General features: G+C 46.0%; 1 protein-coding gene across 10 annotated transcripts in view; it reads left to right on the forward strand.

Annotated features, from left to right (window-relative positions):
• Positions 1–21,586, forward strand: part of Oxr1 (oxidation resistance 1) — a 335,909-nt gene that overhangs the window by 12,269 nt on the left and 302,054 nt on the right. The window contains exon 2 of one of the 10 annotated variants that reach the window (XM_087190803.1): positions 11,301–11,501. The exons of 8 other annotated variants lie outside the window; for them this stretch is intronic. The gene's annotated coding sequence lies outside the window, so the exon portion shown is untranslated. Of the gene's footprint in view, positions 1–11,300; positions 11,502–21,586 lie in introns of those variants that run through there. One more of the 10 variants, XM_087190804.1, reaches the window with a different exon arrangement.

Consider the following 21,586-nt stretch of genomic DNA (forward strand, 5'->3'; position numbering starts at 1 on the left):
TCAGTCTTTTTGTTTGTTTTCTTTTGTTTTTGGTGTTTTTGAGACAAGGTCTTACTATATGTATCCCAGGCTGGCCTCATGCCTGCAATCCTCCTGCCTCAGCCTCCTGAGTGCTAGAATTACATGTGTGTACCTCCATGCCTAGCTCATCAGTCTGTATTTCTGGATATTCTGGGTATTGGACATTAACAAGCATCCTGCATTTTGATGCTGCGAGCAGCAGCTCTGTGAGTCCCCAGAGCTTCGAGCAAAGGCTGCATGCTCCTTATTGTACCCAGGTCCTTGCTCTGCAGTGAGCAGAGGCAGGAGTATCCTGCTGGTTTTGCAGGGCAGCAGGGACTTCGGAAGGTCCTGCAGACATAGCGGGCACCCGGGCCGTGCGCGGTGCTGTTTTCCTGTTTGGTGCCGTTACACACCATGTCAGCACGCAGGCCATACTTGGCAGCGGGTTGCTTTGCTAAGATCCCACTGCGATGTGGCCTCAGTCTACACCGCCTCCCTCTGTGGGCTCCCTCGCCCTGCAGTCCACTCGCCCAGTCCTGCCCGCCTGCTGCTGTTGCCAGCACACTTGACTCCGTAGCCCCAGCACTGTCACCTGTAGCCTCTGCCCGTGGGGCAGATGTGTGACCTCTTGGTGACAGGAAGGGACTGAGAAGGGGCAGCCGCTGGGGATTGAGGACCCCTGGGAACCCGAGGATGCCTGACCCCTTCTGCTGCTTGAACTCTTATTTCTGCTTCCAACTAAGCTAGTTTGGGTGGGTGTGTTTTCTTCTTCAGGGCTGCCCGTAACAGCTGTCCCTGCACTGAGGTGGCAGCGGGAAGCGAGGGCTGAAGAGGGCCCTGCCCGGTGTGAAGGAGGTGGCCTCCCGCCACCAGAGTCAGGAAGAGCTTTCGAGAGAGACCAGAGGTGTGGGGCTTTTTCTCGCCATTTCCTTTAAATAGCGTTGGACGCTTTACTGCAAGCGCTCTACATGCTGAGATAGCAGAGTGCTGGATTTTCCCCCATACAGAAGGGAGACACTCGGGTTGCTGTGTATGCCAGAGACAAACATGAGAGGTAGCTGGCCGCCTCCTAGTTACTGCCTGGCCACTTGAAATCCATGGATACCTTTATTTGTCATGTATTTGCTTTTAGCATGAGATGTTCCTGTTGTTCAAGAAATAAGATAGTACAGCCCCAGTAATGGTCTCTAACAGGAGTAACAAGGTTAGAGGGACAAGTGGTAAAATAATAAAAGGCAAATTATCTTGTCGACCCTCTAGCTCTAGGAACTCAGCAAAGAGCCATTCATGTTCTCATTTGGCCGTTGAGTAGCTCGAAAACATGAGTTGGTCATTTTGCATAGGAAACTACCACAGCCCGGCTGTTTGGTATCCTCCGTGTCCACTCCTTACAGACGTTTCCTCTTAGAGAGGGGAAGGTACAGAATACGGTGCTGTGCATGAGCCTTGCTGGGGTCTTGTGAGCCCAGAGTGGAGAGCAGACGTTTGTGAAAACCTGCAGCCCTCTGCCTTACACACAGGGATGCTTCCAGGAGCCCTGCCTCACTGTGTACACCTGTGGTAAAGTTTAATTCATAAATCAGGCACAGCAGCAATCAGCAAGTGACAATAAATGTCACTACTGTGACTGCTCTGTCATGAAAGTTACGCATGTGTGGGCGCTGCACTTTTGTGGAATTATTCTGCATTTCATGTTTTTAGACCATAGCTGACCGTGAGTAACTGAAACCTTAGAAAGCAAAACTGAATGGGGGTCTACTCTGAAGAAATTTTGGGGAGTGGCTTGATTTCCATGATGTATTCCTGAAGAGATACATGAACCATATGTAAATGAGGGTTGTTTTTGACTAAAAGGAGGGTGGGCCATCCACAGTATCTCTGGGTCTCCCTTGTCCCATTCCAGTGCTTGTCCTGTAGCTAATAAGGCGTGCTGAGGGGTTATAAGATTAGCCCTCTAGCTAAAAGTAGGATGTGGTTGCTAAGCTATGGGAAGACATGGGCTGTGCTGTAATTCAGAGGCCAGAGGACGTCCTCTCCCGTCGTGTGCTGTAAACATCCTGGTGCATCACTTCTGTCTGGAGGGGAGCAGGCTGCCAGCCCCAACTTTGCACAGGCGTCTGCCTACACCACCGCGTGTACCCTGCAGGCCCCACCTCCTAGGGAGAATGGCGTCTCCGGCCCAGTGATCTCCGAGGAAACCGTGTTCAGTGGACACCTGTCCAGGGGGCAGGCCCGTGCCTCTGGGCAGCTGCTGCACCATGTGGGCGAGGGCTTCGGGAAGGGCCGTCTCCTGACAAGAAAAAATGGTCCTGACCTTCGGGTCCACAGTGGCTGCTGAAGGAGCCGGGTGACCGTTCTCCTGTGGGACTGGGGTTGCCTCCTGCCCTGCCGCTTGACTTGTGTCTCAGTTACTTCTCTCAACACTGAGACACCCACAACCCTGAGGAGGTGAGGTTTACTTCAGCTTGCAGTTTGTAGAGGTCTCAGCCCACAGTCAGCAGGCTCCAGGGCAGGGCGCCTGGCAGAGGGGCTGGCACAGGGGCTTGGTCAGGGTGTGGGGCGGGAAGTGGAGGGCGACCGCGGCAGGAGGGAGGAGAAGCAGACCCAGGCAGCACCCGTGACACCTCCTTTGCGGGGCTTCACTTCCCAGCCCTGCGTTCAGCTATACATTCCCATGGAGCACATCACGGCTGGTGACCGGTCACCTGCCGCAGCCCCTGCTCTGAGCACGCGAGGCTTCGGGGGACAACTGAATGTCAGCAGTGACAGTCCGGTACCACCGTTCCCGAAGCCCGTGGAGCTCACGCACGCAGCCTCCTCGCAGGCTGTTCCACCAGCGGGAATGTTGCCCTCGGAGGTGCCTGCAGCTGGAGCTCAGGCTGCTAACAGAGTTTTCCCACAAGGGCAGGGCTGCGGTGCATCCTGTGGCCATGCAGCGTGCCCGGCACGGAGGCCACCCCCGAGCTGCAGGGAGCCCGACCGAGGGCCTGAGCGGCGAGGATTTGCCGTGGCGTGGCCAGTGCTGGCAGAGGACGAGGAGCCTCCTGACATTTCGCAGAATCAGAGCGAGCGGTAGGCTTGCAGAACCTGGGTGGTGACAGTAAACTTAGGAACCCTGCTTATGGTAAAGCTTGGCAAGTCGCTGCCAGAAAGCCCGGGCATCGTACCCTGCTGTTTGCTGCTGAGATCCTGCTGCACGGGAGGCGCTCTTTCAGGCCAGAGCAGCGCGAACCTTTGGGGAGCAACATCTGGGTGACAGGGAAGGGCCAGCTGTTTCCTGTGGCCTCACACGATTGAGGATCTGCTCAGATTCATATAGGACCCCCCTCCCCCAACACAAACATACATGTTTGCATAATACATTTCAGGCAGCTGTACGGTGTTTTTATTCTGTGTCTCAGGAATTCCCAGCTCATTCATTCATTCTTTCTTTCCTTCGGCACCTGTACTGATGGCCTGCTCTTTGTCACACATGGGAGGATAAGGTAGTGAATCAATGGAAAGATGCCCTCGCTTGCACACAGCACAGTGGCGTTTATACAGACTATCTGCAGCTCAGCACGCGCAGACAGGCGTGGAAGAAAGCGAAGTCTAACAAGGCGATGGGACGCGACAGGTGTGGGGAAGGGCCGCAGTCGTGGGCCCCAGGTGGAGAAGGAGTCCAGGTGGCCTGCAGGTGGGGACAGGATGGGCAGGAAGGAGAGGGAGAGCCACGGGAGCCGCAGGAGTCCCGGAGCCCAGGGAAGTCGCTGGAGGGCGGTGAACCCGGAAGTCCCCGCCTCCAGTCCAGTGAGTGGCAGTGCGAGCTTCGCCACTGGGCGAGGCCGCGACTCGAGTGGGCAGTAGCAGCCGCCCCGTGACATAGATTGTCGGGACCGTGACTGCAAGGGCAGCAGAGTGTTGTTCCGACTGGAAATATTTGAAGATACTGCCAAAGAAATGGTAGTAGTTAACGTAGGAATGATTGCTGGACTCCATACTGAGTGTACAGGAAAGAGAACTATTGTGTTTATGCAGTTGGCATTTAGTTCAGTGCTTTGCAAAGTAATGGACTGACAATTCTCTCTGGCCTGTGACAGTATAAGGAGTTGGTGCCAAAATCCAAGATGAGTTTTTTCTCTTTTTCAGAAATTAAAATTTTGTATTAGTGTTCAGTTCCTAGATTCAAAATAATTTATATACTGCATTCCTCGTGGGAAGCTGGTACATGTACACAGCACATCTTCATTCTTTTTGCTTTTCCTTCCCCTCCCCTCAAATGCTTTTCTTATCGAAGGAAGCTGTGCCTGGATTTCCGGTCTAGCACACGCTCCCATTTTAATCTATTAGAAGGCATCTCCGGAGCAGATTTGTCTGCAGGCTCACTTCTCCCCGGTGCTGGGGTAAGGAAAGCCGTAAACACTGAGCCCAGGTGTGTCCAGGCCCGCGTGCTGTCCGTGAGCTGTGGGTCTTGTATTTGTGCAGTGCGGCATGGTTGCCAGTGTTGCCTGGAGTGTCACACAAATAAATTGTAAAGTACTTCATGGAGCGATATCTTCTTAAAGTTCTAAATCTTCTTAAAGTTCTCCATTTCCATGGGATGTGACTGTGTTTTTTGATAAGCAGGTAAATGGAAGGGAGTAGACTTAAACTCTCACCCCTGCAATGCCAAAGCAGCCCTTGCTTTTGGAGTTGAGCACTGGGCCACTCAAGCTAACCTTTACTTGTTCTTCAAAACAGTTTATGCATCAGCTTTTAGAGAGCATTCACGATCTTTGGACCGTTCTGATTAACGTCTGTCTTTAGGGTTTTTGCAACACTGTTTCTCCTTTATCACTGCACTATTATATATTGGAGGACTGGACTTACTATACCTGCCTCCCCGCAGAGTGTAGGCGAGTAGAAGGAAGGCTGCCTTGTAACTCCAACACTTGGTACACTGCCTGGAAAAGCATAGATATTCAAATGAATCCCTGAAGATAAGTGGGTGTGCCCACACTTAAAGAATAGAGTAGCTGTGTATGTTACAAGGCATAGTGTTTAGTCTTCATGTTTGGTATAATGATCAAGCAAAGACAATAAATGGGAGGTAAATGGCATCAGCTGAAACCTCAGTTATAAAACATGTTAGTACTTATTACACATTGGATTTCTCCGCCATACCTACTAAGTGAGAACAACTGAACCACAGCACTCCAGAAGGAAAGGGCATGACGGGCGGCAGCCTACTGTGCAGCGCATGATGTGTTACACCACGGTGTTGTCATCCGACTGGGGTGATGGGATCTGGTCATTTTGTTTAGCACAGGTTTCTTAATGAATCAGAACTTAGAGCTGAAATGTCCTCCAATTCTTTATTTTTCATCCGAGAGTTCCTGAGTGCCTGCCATGTGCAGTGAAAAAGTTCCTGGTGCCGTCAGAGTGCTAAGCCCGTGGGGAGAGGACGCCGTCTGTCCTTAGGCCGGAGTGAACTGAGGTGAAATGTCATCAGTCTCCCCGACATGTTGGGGTGGCGCAGACCAATCCTGCTCCTGGAGTGGAAATCACGCAGCCGGCCCAGGGGTTGTTCCAGGCTGGCTGCTTCCGCCAATTCCCGGACTTGGTTCCCACGTGTGCTTCGCTCACTAGGGAAGACTGCACCATGGCAGCCGTGTCCTGTTCTTGGTCCTGGGCTCCTGCCGGTTGCCAGTTGCCGATGCCGCCCCACCAGCAGCTCCTGTGGCCTCCGGGTCTGTCAGCAGCTTCTGCTGCCCCGCCTCCTTTTCACTTCCCTTCTTGCTTTGAAGCCCTCAAAGGCTCTGTCAGCTCCCCAGCTATGGGTGCGCTCCCTAATGGCTCCCTCTCGCCCTTCCTGCAGCTGCTCCTAAAAGCAGCTATGGAACAGGTTTAGTGATGGCGCCAGGACCTGCTGGGTAACAGTGGTGTTGATGCACACAGTAATGACAGTGAGGTCTTTCCGAACCTTGGCTGATGCCTGCAAACAGGCAAGCCCCTGGCCTCAGAGGTCTGCAGGTATTTTCTCACTTACTCCTTCTGATACTCCAGGAGGAAGGTACTATTAGAAGTCCATTTTATAGGTGAGTCACAGAGGCGAAGAAAAGTAACTTGCCCAGTGCCCTCCTCAACTGCTACCATCATCGAACGGGAGATGCCTACAGAACCAGCCCCACCTGAGCTCTGCTTCTCCGTTCTCATCCGTGGAAGGTGAAAGTCCAGGGCTGTCCTGGAGTGCAGTGGAGAGGCCTGTGTAAATGCTGCAGCCTAAATGCATTCTGTGGGCAGCCTTTGCCCTGATGGGCTGTGCATTTTTGTCTCTGTGGTCCTCGAGGTTGGTCCTTGGCTGAGGCAGGTTCCAGAGAGAAGGCTCAAGCCAAGACAGCGCCATCTCCAGCCACACCTCTAGTTCTGTGCCGTGCTGGGGCGGGTGTGCTGCAGGTCCGTGTATAATTTCCGTCTTTCTGTTTTGACCTGAGCTGGTAGCAGAGGCTGCAGTAACATTGGTTTCCCTTAAATTAACAACTTAGTCTTGGCCCCCCAGTGCAGTGCAGGGGCCCAGGCTGGATGGCAGCTCTGCTCCCCATCAGCATGGCCTGGGGAGGCACTGTCACCGGGAGCCTCCTGGGAGCCACCTGAGCTCCGCGCTGCTGCACCTGCAGCCCCTGGCATTCCTGTCTGCATCGGACACTTCACTCAGTCAAGGCCGAGTCACTGGAGCCGGTGATCAGGAGGACAGAGCTCAGAGAGATGCTGACGTTTTCACTGCGTTTTCTCTTTGATTAAGACGTATTGCTGTGCTTTGGATTAGACACTTTTCCGAGGGGAAAGAACGCTGCCACTTACTAAATACCTGCCCTTCCTTGGGCACTGTGCTAGCTGTTTCCACAAGATCTAGTGAAAATACGAGTGCTTTTCCACAGAGGCAAATCTTTCATCTAAGAACTCCTTGGGAAAGGGGCAGGGAGAAATGTACAAGATGAAGGCAGTTAACAAAGAACAGTGAAGATTCCTCATGCCCTCTGGGCAGAGGTTTAACCGGAGGAAGCAGGCGATCGTCTTGGCAGACAGAGCGTCCAGATCCAGTGGTGGAGCTAAAGAAGCCGGGCAAAGAAACTAATTCCTTTAGTTCATAGGCAGCCGCATGTTTGCTTACTGTAAGTATGATCTTCCTCTGCCTTCTCTGTCAGATTTGCTGAGGCTTATTGGTGCCTGTCAGGGGGAGACTGGGGAAATCAGGTGCTCACAGGAATCAGTCCTGAGTACAATCTCTGTCTCTACAACACCTGTGTTTTCTGTAGCATTTTGTAGAACATAACAGAAGAGTGGAATCAAATAGGAGATAATGCGAAGATGGATATGTCTAACCAGAAGTATTCAAAGGTGGGACATGGCCGTAGCCAGTATGATCTGAAGTATCGATATTTGTGGGTTTTAAAAACTAAGATGACAATTTTCTGAGCAAACAAAAAGAAGGAAAGAAAAACCAGAAAAAAATCTTGTTCGTTGACAGAAGGATAGACTCATATGAATCTTTCCAGATTGACACATTCTTCCTTCTTATCCTTCCTGGGACACTGAGAAGCAAAACATAAGAAAGCTGTCTGTCTGTCTGTCTATCTATGTGTGTGTTGTATATATGAGTATGTTCACATGTAATGATGCTATTTGATCTCATATATGAGTGTGATAAAAATATGCTTAATGCTTAAATTAAAAATAAAAACTCTTATGGTACAAGACACATTGCCACTAGTCCCCCTCAAAATACTCGCCCTTGCTTCGAACACACTTATTTCATTGCTGTTGTTATTTCTGAAGCCATTCTGGAAGACCTCTTTCCTGAGTGTCTTTTCCTGGGTGCTTTGATGTCCTGAACAAATTAAAGCATTTACAGTAATTTCTGGCCAATAAGGACACTACAGCACGTCCTCATCCACCTTGCTCACCAGAGCTGGCCCCGTGTGACCTGTGGTTCTTCCCCACTGTCAAAGTGACCAGGAAAGGTCAATGCTTTGAATCAGTTGAGGACATCAAGGCAGCTGCAGCAGCGCAAGTAATGACAGTCATACAAGAGGGCTCCAGAGCTGCTTCAGAAGGCAAGAACGATGGGGTCAGTGTGTTCAAAGCGAGGGCTGAGATTTTGAGGGGCATTTGTGGCACTGTGTCATTTACTGGAATCATTTTTAAAAATTTTACATACTATATTTTGTGATCACAACTCACACATAAATGCTCACAAAATGATAAGTTAGACTAAGGTGGGACCTGGATCACAGCAGGTCACGCCTCCCACATGCTGGGGTCCATCGTGGACAGGGCCCCTTTGCCTCAACTCTCTGGAGCTCAGTGGGCCTGGAGCCTGCCTGTGCAGCATCACCTGCCTCGTAGCTGAGAGGAGACACCTCCACCCATCTCAGCCTGTTTAAGAGCTTCTGCGCGCAAGTGCCAGTCCTTCCCATGTGTCATTAGCCTAGGACAAGTACATCAAGTCCTCTCGCAGAAAACACTGTTGACCAGTCAGAGCAGTTCCGGCAGCATCTCGGGACCCTAGCACAATACCAGGCATTGGCACTGTGTCTGCAGGGAGGAGACTGCTGGGTGCTTTCAGAATGCACTTGTATCCGGGGAAGCAGGTCCATTTCCTCCTAGGGGCTTTTGCCAGGTGCTGGAGGATAGTGGTGATAAATAAGAACAGAGCTTTGCTTTGTCCCTTTAACTTCTTACTCTGCCTTTCTTGCCCGTATTCATGACATCCAGTCCCTGTTTCAGTATATAAAGCTCACTGCAGACATCTCCAGTCAGTCCATGTCCGTGGAGAATCTACTTTGCAGGGCACTGGCCGAATGCTTGATCACACTTTCATCTCTTAAAGATACTTTGCTTCTTAGATGATTTAAGGCCTGGAGGAAACAAAGTTAATATCACTTAAAAATACCTCGATGAAGCAGGATAGGGTGGATGAAAGCAGAGCCTGGTTTTGTGGGAGAGACGGGGCAGATGTGTCAGAGAAAATGTCACAGAGCGCCTTGGAGCGGAGTCATGTGGCACTGAGGTGAAGCTTGAACTGCCCTGTGAAGATGAGTGGATTTTGCCAGAGGCAGGAAAGAAGGGGAGTGAAGGACGTGTGGGAACCAAACCAGCGTAAACAAGCAGAGATGCAGGCCAAAATGTAGAGGCTTTTTAAGCCGTACAAGTAATTCTTTTTATTCAGTAGTTGGGGTATAGAATTGGGGAAGCATATTGACAGGCCAGATGTATGGGTTAGGAGAAATCTGTGGAATTGTTTGGGAAGGCCAGCCTTCCCATCCTGTCGCACTGATCTGGCCCAGGCTGTGGAGTGCAGCCCCTCCCTGCCACACCCTGTTCGCCTGCAAAATGCCCCAGCCCAAGCTGCACAGCTTCCTGGCACCCACTCCCTTTGGTTAGCCTGAGTCCTCATCTTCCCCTCCTGGTCTAAGGTTTGCATTTAAGCTACTTGGTTCGCTGGCTTATTCCACTGGGGTACAGTGTGCCGCTCCGGAGGTGACCTGATGGCTCTCCCTCCTCCGAATCACGGCCTTGTCCTGATTTCTGCACCCTGTTCCCACATTGCAGCGCCGCCTGTTACACAGGTGCCCTTAATGAGTTTAGAAAGCAGGAAGTTCTGCAGGTGGAGTCATTTGCAGGGTGAAGAGCATGAGGTTGAGCACTCGAGCCCGGCGCAATGAGCCTCACTGTGCAGTGCAGACTCCTCAGAGACAGCCCAGTGCAGCGTGCTTCGCTCACTGCACAGCCAGAGGTATACGTGCCGGGGAAGAACGACAGGATTTCAGAAGGAGTCGTCTCTGAACAGCAGGAACAGTCTCTGTCTACACCCCCTGCCTCCCGGGAGGTTCTGCAGAGGCTGTCGGGCAGTCTCTTCCCCTCTCTCTTTCCTCTTCCTGTCTGACTTAGAGGATGGACCGTTGGGGTTTGGAAGTGGGCAGAGTGATTGAAGCCCGGAATGTGACAGTTTCAGGTCTGAAAATGTGAATGACAAAACCCAAGTCATCAAACCCGGGACTGTGACCCGGGGTTATCGACACATTATGTTTGGACATAGCTGTAAAGTTACCCCAAATAAGTATAAAGAGCATATTGTGTGGGGCCAAAGAACTTAGAGTCTACTTAGGAATTTTGAAATCACTTATCTTTCAATATAAGCTTTAGCTTGCTTTCAAATTTGGAATATCTACTAGTGATTTAACAAGTGTCTATTTCAGTTGTGGTTGCTTAAAAATGTTATTATTAATTTCTTTTTAGCTGTGAAAATTATTTAAAATTTGATTGATAAAAATTTCTATTTTGAAATGCCTTATGTATTTCCTTAAATAAAATTACTTTGCCCTCCCAGTATACATTACTATTAAATACTTTTGCAGGGGATTTCATTCAGTCGCGTCTTTCTGACGAGAGCCTGAAACCCTGATTAAATTTGGACTGTTTTCAGTCACACCCTCTGACACTTAGTTTACGTCCCAGGGTTTCATCTCTCCAGTCTCTAAATGGCACCTGAACTTCGGTGCTGAACCTCAGCCCGAGACTCTCCCTGCGTTTACTGTGAAGGGCGTGTGCTGTTCTCTCAGCCGGCCTTCGCTCTGCAGCCTTGGCTCAGCGACACATTCTCTAGGCTGCGTGTTTTGGATTTGACCCTCTCTACTGTCTAAGCCTAGAGTTATGCCTACTGCTCACATGGTCCGGATACCACTTGGTCTCAGTGTGGGACATGATCCCCAGCATTTTAATTTGAAGTCAAATTAATGTACAACTTTAAAAATCTTCCAAAACCAGATGGTTTGTATTGTTTTAAAGGATCTAAATCCAAACTCTCTGGAAGAAATATAATGTGAGCAATGTTGGTACATTTAAAATTTTCTAAGAGCAGCAGGAAAAATATAAAAAGAAAAAATTAAATTATTTTTAACAGTTTTTTCCTCCCTCCCTTCCTTTTTTGGTTTTGTGAGAGAGGGTCTCCCTAAGTAATTCAGGCTGTCCTAGAATTCAGCATCCTCCTGCCTCAGCCTCTAGAGTGCTGGAATTACAGCCTTGTACCACCACACCTGCTTAATAATATATTTCATAGCAAGTGTCAAAATATTATTTGAATTGCTAAGGAATATAAAAGACATTACTGTTATAATTAACATCTTTATAAATCTTCAAAATCCAGTGTACCGTATGTGTTGGATTTATATTTCAATTAAATTTAAAAATTCAGCTTCCCCACTGTGCTCACCTATTTTCTTTCTCCTCTGCTTTCCTCCTTCTCCTTCCCTCCCTCCTCCCTTCCTTTTTATCTGCAGTACCGGGGAATGAACCCAGAGCCTTCGCACTGAACTACATCCCCAGCCCTTTTTATTTTTTAAATTTTGAGACAGAGTTGCACTACATCTTGAACTTGTCATTGTCCTGCCTCAGCCTCCCAGCATCTGGGATTACAGCTGTGCACCACATTCCTGGCTTGCACTGGCCTCTCCCCAGTGCTCCGTGGCCGCCAGTGGAAGGTGAGCGTCCTGTTGGAGTCAACTTCTGAACACTGGTTATTTGGGAAATGGTATTTTTGCAGGGCCCAGCTGTGGGAGCAGTTTCAGTTTCACTGTTAATAAGAAGGCTTTGGGGAACAACCAGAACCCTTCCACAGTAGTTGGCGTTCAGCTGATGTGCAGCCAGAAGCTCAAATACCCCTGAAATGTGTTTCCCTTATTTTGGTGGAAATGAAAGTGTAATAACACGCACCAGAGCCACCTGTCTTTTACTACATGCCATTTTAAATAGTAGAAACTTTTATAAAGAAAATAATACAAACCAAATCCAGAAACTTTTGTGCTATTATTTTTCACATGAGAAGAGATTTCTAGTTAGGCCTGGGCTCTGTCCCCAGTACTGAAAAAAACTATTACATTGGAAAAGACTACAGTCACTGACGTCCAAGACTACAGTCACTGACGTCCAAGACTACAGTCACTGATGTCCAAGATGCTGCAGTCCTCGCTTCTCCAGGGCCCACTCAGTCGATTGCATTGGAATAATTCTTGGCCTATGATTTGTTCACTTCCCTTGCTAGTTATCTTTACATTTTCTTAATCATCAAAATATGTTTTACGAAAAGATAACCGCAAAGTTATGTATTCATAGTTTAAGATCTAACACAAGTGAAAGCACACATTTTTGAACTTGAGAGTCAGATTTAGCAAATAAGTACCTTCATACGTTAACAGTTCTCATTGCAGCAAAAACTCCAGGTAAATAAATTTAAATTTTTAGATTTAAGGATTTTTTTTGATGACTTTGCTAAGTTATTTTACAACAGTAAACTGCTCTTTAATCTGTGTTAACTTGAGAAACATTAGATTAAAATAATATTTAATGATTCCCTTAGCCATCTGGATGGATGATAATTTCCCATACTCCTTTCTACCTTCAAACTGCCCCTGAAAGCCTGTCCATCACCTTCCACGACATTCTTGTTTTCTTGTCTTTCTGTTTTAAACTTCCAGAGTAGGCCTTGATTTCTCTGGCCCATAACTTGCTCAGTGGTGTCCGTCTCTGAGATTCATGTTCCGTCATCTGTTTAGGGTTTGTCCTGCCTGTGGAACTATGTCAGTTCTTCCTATCATTTCATAACTGAAGGTTTTATTTGCTGTCTGTAAGTAAAAGCTACAGTCAGTGCTGAAGAGCAAAACTGTGACCTTCAGCTCAGGAGAGGAGAGGAGACTGTCCAAGGGCCTTAGACTTTTAAAAGTAGTTTTTTGGGGGCAACGTTATTTCTTGTTTTTAGATTACCTTCCTCATGCAGTTTTCCTTATCATCTCAGATTTTTAAAAATTAAAATCTAGTATGAATGTAGTTCTCTCGATTTGTGCAGAGCTATTGATGCTATAATACAAACTAGTTTAAACATTTCCTGTACAAGGTGACTCCTTTGGAGACATCAAAGGAGTAATTTTCTTGATGACTCCTTAATTACAATACTAGACCTAAGTGTTTAAACTTAATATCCAAGGAAGATTCACTAGGTTTGGATTCAAAAAGCATAAATCCTTAAAGTAATAATTTTCATTTCATTCTCATTCATAAGAAATTTTGGTTTAAAGCTGCAGGAATCTATTATAATTTGGTTTCATTAAATGTATACTGAGCCTACGACAGCTATTTGCCTAAAAGAGATGAAAAGCTTTATTTACAAAATACAAGGATGTTCATAGCAGTTTTAATTACAATAGTTAAAAACAGGGTGCGGGGGAGACCCACGTGTTCACTAACAAGAATGGATACATGAATGTGGCATCCTGCTGCAGTGGAATAGGCTTAGGGAGGACAGGGAAGGTGGTGAGCTGACACAGAGACATGGGTGTGTCCGTGATTCGGAGTTGAGTAAAAGAATGGCACACTGTATAATCCCTTTTTATGAATCTATAGAACAGCCACAACTAACACGGGTGGCAGGAATCGGAAGAGGTATTGGCTGTGGGATTTGGCGTTGACTGTAAGAAGCAAGAGAACCTTCTGGGGGAATGGTCACGTGGGGCATCTTGATCGGTGTGCTGGCTAGATGGGTGTGCATCATTAGCACTTCTCTGCTTGCACACTTCCTGCTGTGCGCTTCTCTCTGTGTTGGTCCTATGTGTGTTCAGGACAGGATGTAGGTGTTAGCAAGCTGACAGCCACAGGGAGAGACACACGGTGCAGGGAAGGGAGGAGCCGCAGCATTTGTCTCCTCGCCTCCTGTAAGAGGGTGGGGATGCCGACCTGCGTCTAAGTTCCTAAAAATAACAGTGTGACCACTAAGAACTTAGAAAAGGAAGACTGAGTAGCCTGAGTTGCAAAGTCAGCATCTAACAGTTTACGTTTATCAATGTGTTGAAGCGCATCGTAGTGTACTTCAGTGTGATACTTCAGTACCTGCAGGAGGCGCACACCGACAATCCCAGAGCCCCCTTTCCCACTCTGCCCGAGCCCCTCCCAGCCTTTGGATCAAGGTCCACTCCAGATCAGTTTGTTTTGCTGCTTTTTAAATGTGCAAAAGAAAGAACACACGGTACTTGTCTTTCTGTGTCTGACTTAATTTCGCTTCACCTAATGTCCTCCAGGTCCGTCCATTCTGCTGCCAATGGCATGGCTTTATTCCGGGTGACTAAGTGGTGCTGCATTGTCTACACAGGCCCGGATTTCTTTGCACACTCCTCTGTGGATGGGCAGGGAGGCCCGGTCCTTGCCTGAGCCATGGTGAGCGGTGCCATGATATCCGTGAGCCTGCAGGAGTTGCTGGCGCTCTGACTTCTTTTCCTTTGGATGGATACCTAGATCTGTGGTAGACCGGCTGTTGGTTTTTTGAGGAGCCTCCATGCTGGTCTCCGTAAAGGTTGTACTGACTGATATTCCTGCTAAGAGTACAGGGCACTGTGGCGCTTGTAGTGCCTGCACTCTGGGAAGTGGAGGCAGGAAGGTCTTCCGTTCAAGCTCAGCTGGAGCAACCTTACAACTTAGTGAGACCCTGTGTCAAAATAAACAGATTTTAAAGGAGGGCCTGGGATGTAGCTCAGTGCGAAGTTACTGGTTCAATCCCCAGTAACAGACAAAAAGACAGAAGGAAGGAAGGGGGGGCGGGAAGAGAAAAGAAAGGAAAAAGTTCATTTTTCTCTCTGTCTTCACCAGCATTTGTTATTTATTTTGTATTTAATACTCACTATTCCAACTGTAGTTGGGAGTTGTCTCTTTAGAGTTTTGATTCCTTTTCCTTGATAGCTAATGATATCGAACTTCTTTCATATGTTTGTTGGCCATTCGTAGTTCTTCTTTTCAAGTGTTCAGGTCATTTGCCCATTCTTTAATTGGATTACTTGGTTTTGTTAAGATTTTGAGTTCTTTATATGTGTTAGGTATCAATCCTTTGTCTGCAAGTATTTGGCAAATACTCTGTCCCATTCTGTGTTGTCCTTTTGCTCTGTTGATTGTTAGCTTTGCTGTCCTTTGCTGTTTTTTTAGTTTGATACGATCTAATTTATCTGTTTCTGCTTCTGTTTCCTGTGCTTTTGGGGTCATATGCAAAAACTATTGCCTATACCAACGTCCTGAGAGGTTTCCCCAACTAGTAGTGTTGCAATTCCAGAACCTGAATTTGGATACTTGATCCATTTTGAGTTGGTTTTTGTACAGGGTGAGAAATAGGAGTCAGGTTTCAGTATTCTGCATATGGGTATCACGGTTCCTGGCACCATCATGAAAGAGGCATTTTTTCCCAATACTGGGGATTGAACCCAGAGCCTTCCTGCTGGGCTACAGTGCCAGCCTTTCTATGACAGTTTATTTCGAGACAAGGTCTCTCTGTGTCCCTAAATGGCCCAGGCTGGGCTCCAACATGTCCTCCTGCCTCAGCCTCCCAGAGAGGCTGTTCTTTAATATATATCCATGGTGTTTTTGTCATGAATCAGGTCACTATAGATGTGTGACTTTATGTCAGAGTCTACAATCTGTTCTATGCTCTGTTTGTTTATTTTTATCCAAATTTCCCGCGGTTTTGGTTAGTATAGCTCTGTAGTATGTCTCGATACCAGCTGTATTTTCTTTGTTTGAGATTTCTGTAGCTTTTGATGTCTTTGGTGTTTCCATGTGAATTTTACAATTGATGTTTTCCTGTTCTGGACAGAATATCATTGCTATTTTGAAGAAAACAAATTCCACTGAATCTGTAAATTGCTTTGGATAATATCTACATTTTATCAATATTTATTCTTCTGATCCATGAATGTGGGAGATCTTTTCATTTTCTTGTGTCTTCAGTTTTTCTCATCAGTGTTTGGTAATTTTCATGGTAGAGCTCTTTCACTCCCTTGGTCAAAGCTATTCCTAGGTATTTTATAGGTATTGTGAATGGATAGTTCCCACGACTTGTTTCTCAGCAAGCTCATTATTCACCTATTATGAAAATGCCACTGATTCTTCTGTGTTGATTTTGTAACCCGCAGTGCTACTGGATTTGTTTATCAGTTCTGAGATAAACAAATGGTTTTGGTCCGGTCTTTATATTTGTCTGTGTTTCGCATCATATCTGCAAACAGGGATAATTTGCCTTCCTGTCTTTCTGTTGCATGCCATTTACTTCTGTCTCTAATTTCTCTGGCCAAGGCTTTCAGGACAACGTAAGAAATCACCGCTTATTATTTATTCAGATTTGGGAGCCATAAAATGTTTCACAATGAGGTATGAGGAGCAGAGATTGCTCTGTGGGGATAGTGTCTAGCAGGTGGTGTGGCCATGCTGAGGCATCATTTCTCAGCATAAGCTCGACCGTCAGCTGACTCTGTTGCTTTGTACACGCACTGCCTTGATGAAAACAAAAATTAGAAGATGCAGTTTTCCCAGGAAACTGTTTTCCCCATAGAGCTGCACTCACCTGGCTCTCCAGCTCGCCCCGAGTCAGCCCTTCCCTTCCGCTTCACCCACCCGTCATTTCCTGGTTTCCAGAACACCTTGTGCTCGGTTTCATCCTGGGCTCGCGCACACACTGCTCCTTCAGGGTCAAACACTCTTAGCAGTGCTTGTTGCTCATATTTCTCAGGCCTCGTACTTGCTGGATCCAAGATTTTTTTCCTCTTCCTGATTCCTTTTCTTACTCTATGCGTCTGTAGTGGGGTGTTGCTGCACATGAGCAGGAGCCAGATGTGTATCTTTCTCTCAGCCGCCTCCTTGCCAGCGAACTCCATGGCTGGGGCTGGCCTCGAGTCCCACAGATAGATTTTAAATGAACACATAGTTTGAGTTGTTAAAACTGTAGCTCACATTCGAGAGATGATGTAATTGCTGATGTCTACATTCCTGGTTTGTCTACAGATAACTTTCAGGTTGTTCAGGTACGTGTTTTTGAAGGGATGTTTCTGAGAATAGAAGAAAGGCCACAATTATCTTATGTCTACTTCCTGAAATGAGGGCTAGCGTGTTGGGTTCCCAGAGAAGGCACACCTGTGGGATTTATAGACACACTCAGAGAGAGACTGATCAGGGGAGATGGGCTCACATGGCCACGGAGGCTGAGGGCTCTGGCGGTCTGCTGCACTGTTACCGTGCTGATAGAGGCCAGAGGACCTGAGAACCAAGAGGCGGGTGGTGTCGGTCTTGCTGAGTCCAAAGGCCCGAGAACCGGGATGCTGATGTGCAAGGTGTCAGAACACGGTGTCCAGCATGGACAGCAGTTTGCCCTCCTGCCTCTCTGTCCTGCTCCAGCCTCCAGGCACTGCGTGTGCTCGCCAGCCACTGTGCCAGAGCTTCTTTCTCTCTTCAGACTGCCAACGTGAGTGCTGATCTCTTCCACAGACACACTGAGGAGTAATGAGCTTTCCACCGTCTGGACACCCCAGCCTGGCCAGCTGCACGTAAACTTAACCAGCGTGCCGATGACCCACCACCACCTGGGTCAAATCTAGAACAAGGGCCCAGGAATGGCCTGCTTCTCCTGAGTACAAATATATTCCTTGCTGCTGACTGCTTCTCAGTTAGATCAAAACTTAAAGAGAGACACCGCAGATGACTATCTATGCAACAGAAGCGTCCACAGGTTCTCTATTGATTAAGCCTAAAGGCTACTCTCAGAAAAAGCTCCGAGCCATTTAATGCTCTCTTGCATAAACTGTGGTATAGAGCTACAGAGCTATGCAAAGGCTGAAAGTCAGATAAATGTGTATATTGACTTAGGAAAATAAAATACTCAGTATTTAGCTGCCAATGGTTGGGAAAGCAAAATACAAATATTTCTTATTTTGATACAATATTGATTTAATTCTGAAAAGCTTTAGAACTCTGACTCTAGGAAGTATTTATGAGACGATCTCTTAAAAGAAAGAAATATTTGAATTACTTGCTAATACATGCAATTTGTTTCTGTTATAAAATTTCTTCTTTATTTGTAAAGCAAATTATTTTGTTCATTAGATACATGTAAATATATTCATGCATTCCACAATTTTCTTGTATTATATTCTTTCTTAAAACTTACTGGCTCTGTCATATAGAAAGCCAATATACTTAATTGGAAAAGAAATGTGTGTAGCCTCTGGAACTAAAATTTTAAAATCTTAGAATAAGTATACTTTTCAAATTTATTGAAATATTTAGCTGTGTTGTTCATTCTGCATAATATTCATAATATGATCTATCTGTAGTTTTCAGATCTGTAAGTTTAATTCTCATATTAAGCAAAACATTTTCAGAAAAAAAATTAGTTGTGTAGAGTCATAAAAACTTATCTTTCATGATTCTACCTCCAAATCTTAAGTAATATTTTATATGTGCACATATGCATGTGTGTGTCTATGTGTACATGTACATATAGATAGAAGGGTAGAGTACACAGACAATAGATAAGCAGGAATTCATTTCAGGATATGTGATCTAATTATGCCTTCTTTTAATTGACCTAGTAGAGGTCTCCTTTGTTGAGCTCTTAATTAGTATTTTATATCTGGACAGGTCTTACTCTGAAAGGTTAGTTTTTGAAGAGTTTTATGTCTGAGAAGAGATGAAGAAAATAAATTTCTTATTCTCCTAGAGATCATTAGTTTTTCCTTCAGGAGATACAATTTGTTTTTCTCTCATTGTATTCACATGTGAAGACATTTTTCTAATGTCTTACTAAATATAAAATTTTAATAACCTTTGGAAAAACCAATTAGCTTTGATTTTTAAATCTAAATTTTATACTTTTATCAAATTGATACATCTATCTAACTTGAAGGTTACTGGCTTGGCAAGTTCATAGTAGGATAGAGCAGTGCAGGCCCCTACTCCCCCACCTCCCTGTTCTTATTCCTTAGGGGAGCCATGTGCCGTCTCTCCATTGCTTTCCCTTGGGGTGGCCTCTGTGTTCCTATGTCGTCTTTCTTTGTGTTTCTGGGCTGCACGTTGTTATTGTTGGGACTTGAAGGGTCCCCCAGAAGCTCGGGTTGAAGGCTTGTTCTCTGACGCAGCAGTGTTGCGGGGAGGGCTTCTGGGTTGGATCACGAAGCTCTGACATTGATGAGCGTAGACGATCTGTGGGTTAATTCATCACTGGCTCATAATTTGGTGGGCTATTGGGAGGTGATGGAAACTTAGGAGCTGGGGCCTAAAGGAAAGGAGTGGGTCATGGGGAATGACCTTAGGGACTGTAGCTTGTCCCACTCCACTTTCTCTCTGGCTGTCTCACGCTCTTTATCGCCTTCCCTGCATCCTTCCTGCCTGCCGTGAGGTGAGCGGCTGTCCTCCGCCACACCCTTCCGCCATCTTGTCTCTGCCTCTCCACAGGTCTAAAGCAGTGGAGCCAGCTGACCACGGACTGAACCCTCCGAAACTGAATCAAAATATATCTTTCCTCTTTTAAGTTGATTTTCTGAGATATTTTGTCACAGAGAAGAGACACACACGTTTTGTCTTCTAATTTCCGACTGTGGAAGATAGTGATAATTTTTAAAATTTATTTTTCTATCCTTTAAGTTATATCAGTGTTCAGTTAAATTAATATTTAATGCTCATTATTATAGCAATGACAATGTTATTCATAGTTGATAATCTGATCAACCACATTTATTTTCTGTTACAATGTTTTGTTTTTCCTGGTGTTAATAATTAGGACTCTTCCCCCATTCTAATCTTTTAAAAACTCACTTCCAAACTCTTTATTAATAATGCAAAGTTCCTTTCCATAGCTACATTAAAGTCAGATCTTCTGTTGTGTTTTTGTTCTTCTTTTTGCTTTCTTGGAGGATCTCACCGTGTTCTGTGGCTCAGGCCTACTGAGTGTGGCCTGTCCAGCAGCTCTTCAACCCACTTCTCATCCTGAAAATGTCCCTTGTTTCTCTCTTGTCTTGGATATTCTGCCCTCTGGAGTGCATATCTTCCCTTTCCTTCCTGTTTTAGTCAGTCACATTCCCTTATAACTTCTAGAAAAAGCTTATGTAGTTGGAGGTCCATTTTTCAAATAGCGTGTGATATGAAAATTTCTTTACTGTAATATCATGTTTAATAGACAGTTTGGTGGCATAAAAATAAAGGTTAGAAATAATTCCCTGTAGCGCCTCCTCCAGTTTTCATTTTATTTTAGCATTCAGTAGTTGTTCAAAAGTATGATAAAGTTCGGGCACATAATATTTTGGGTTTTGCCTGCTACTTTATTGTTTTCTTTGATGGAAGCTTTTAAGGGTTTCTCTTTATCCGGCATGGTCTAATATTTTATAATGATGTACCTACCCTAGGGTTGCAACTGTTTTATTTATTCCATGAACTACGTGGTGGACTCTTGCTGTCTGTATAGACACATACAGTACTTCAATTCTAGTGTGTGTTCTGTTCTTGTTCCAAGTTTGCAGGTCTTTTCTTATCAGTTTTCTAAAGATTTCTTCTTTTCTCTGGATTTCAGTTTTGTTTCCCTGGTCATTGTCTTGGTTGACCATTCATATTGTGAATAAGACATTTGAAGGCTAAATAAGCATATTGGATATTTCCTGTTTATGGGTAGGACTTGCTGCCTCCTTTTCACCCACTGTGTGCTTCCCACTCTCATTCTCCTGTTTGTGCCTTTTGTAAGGAGGCAGCAGATGCTATCTTGTTTAACTTGGGAGTCTTAAAGATTTTAAGAAGTTTTAAAGATTGGATTTGGTGTAATTTCAGTGCATGCTGAACTGTGTCTATCCTGAGTATATGTTTCCTGCTCTGCCCTCTCTTGCTTTCTTGAAGCATTTAATAGTCATCATGTCGCCAGACTCTATCCTGAGCAAATTAACAGAACAGCTCTGCCTGAGCTCAGCCCAGGAAAGCTTTGGTTTGGGTGGCTTTATCCATAGCAGGTGCAGAGAGTGTGCTGGAGAAATAGCTTTCCAGCATCCTCTTTCTCCTGAGACTCCTTCCTGTGACAGAACATTCCAAGACAAAGTATATTTGTGTGCAGCAAGAGTGCGTGTGCAGTTCCCTCCCAGCTCTGCACACATTCCTTCACTCACCTAGCACTTGTTAGTGCACTGATCCCAGCTCTGCTCTAGCCACTGGCACACAGAAGGACAAAGAGACAAGAATCTCTGCCTGTGGGGCTTGGCCTCTACTCCACTGGTAACTCTCTGTGCAGTGAGCCTGGACATTTACGAAGGATGCAAGCTGTTCTGCGATGCTGTGCTCACTGTGGGCTACCACTCATGCCTGGACCTTACCCCTCACTCATTAGCTCGTCTCATATTCAACCTTGGCTGACAGGGGTAGGGCACTCAGATGCAAAAACATGTGTAAGAATCCACATGAAAATATCAGTGTTTTGAAAACTACCTATAGAGTTTAAATTAATCCATCAACCTCTGTAGTGTGTTATGTGTTATGAATCCATTCCCAGCTAAGTAGGACACCTTAGAAGGGTATAACTTCAAATGACCTCTTTAGGTGTTGCCCTGGCTAGTATCCATGTCTGTGTTTCGTCCTGCTATCGGGGACACTGAGCTGGGACTTCCTGTGGAAGGGCCAACCCTTCGACTACCTGAGATGCATGTGGAGGGATTTCTCATTTAAAAAGTTCCTGCTGGAAACACAATCAGAAAGACCACCAGAGACGACTCAAAAATGGGAGAGTTAGGGGTAA

Source organism: Heterocephalus glaber, unplaced genomic scaffold (genome assembly GCF_053883595.1).
Source record: "Heterocephalus glaber isolate CG9 unplaced genomic scaffold, H.glaber_assembly_v1.0 deba00001556, whole genome shotgun sequence".
Taxonomy (NCBI): Eukaryota; Metazoa; Chordata; class Mammalia; order Rodentia; family Bathyergidae; genus Heterocephalus; species Heterocephalus glaber.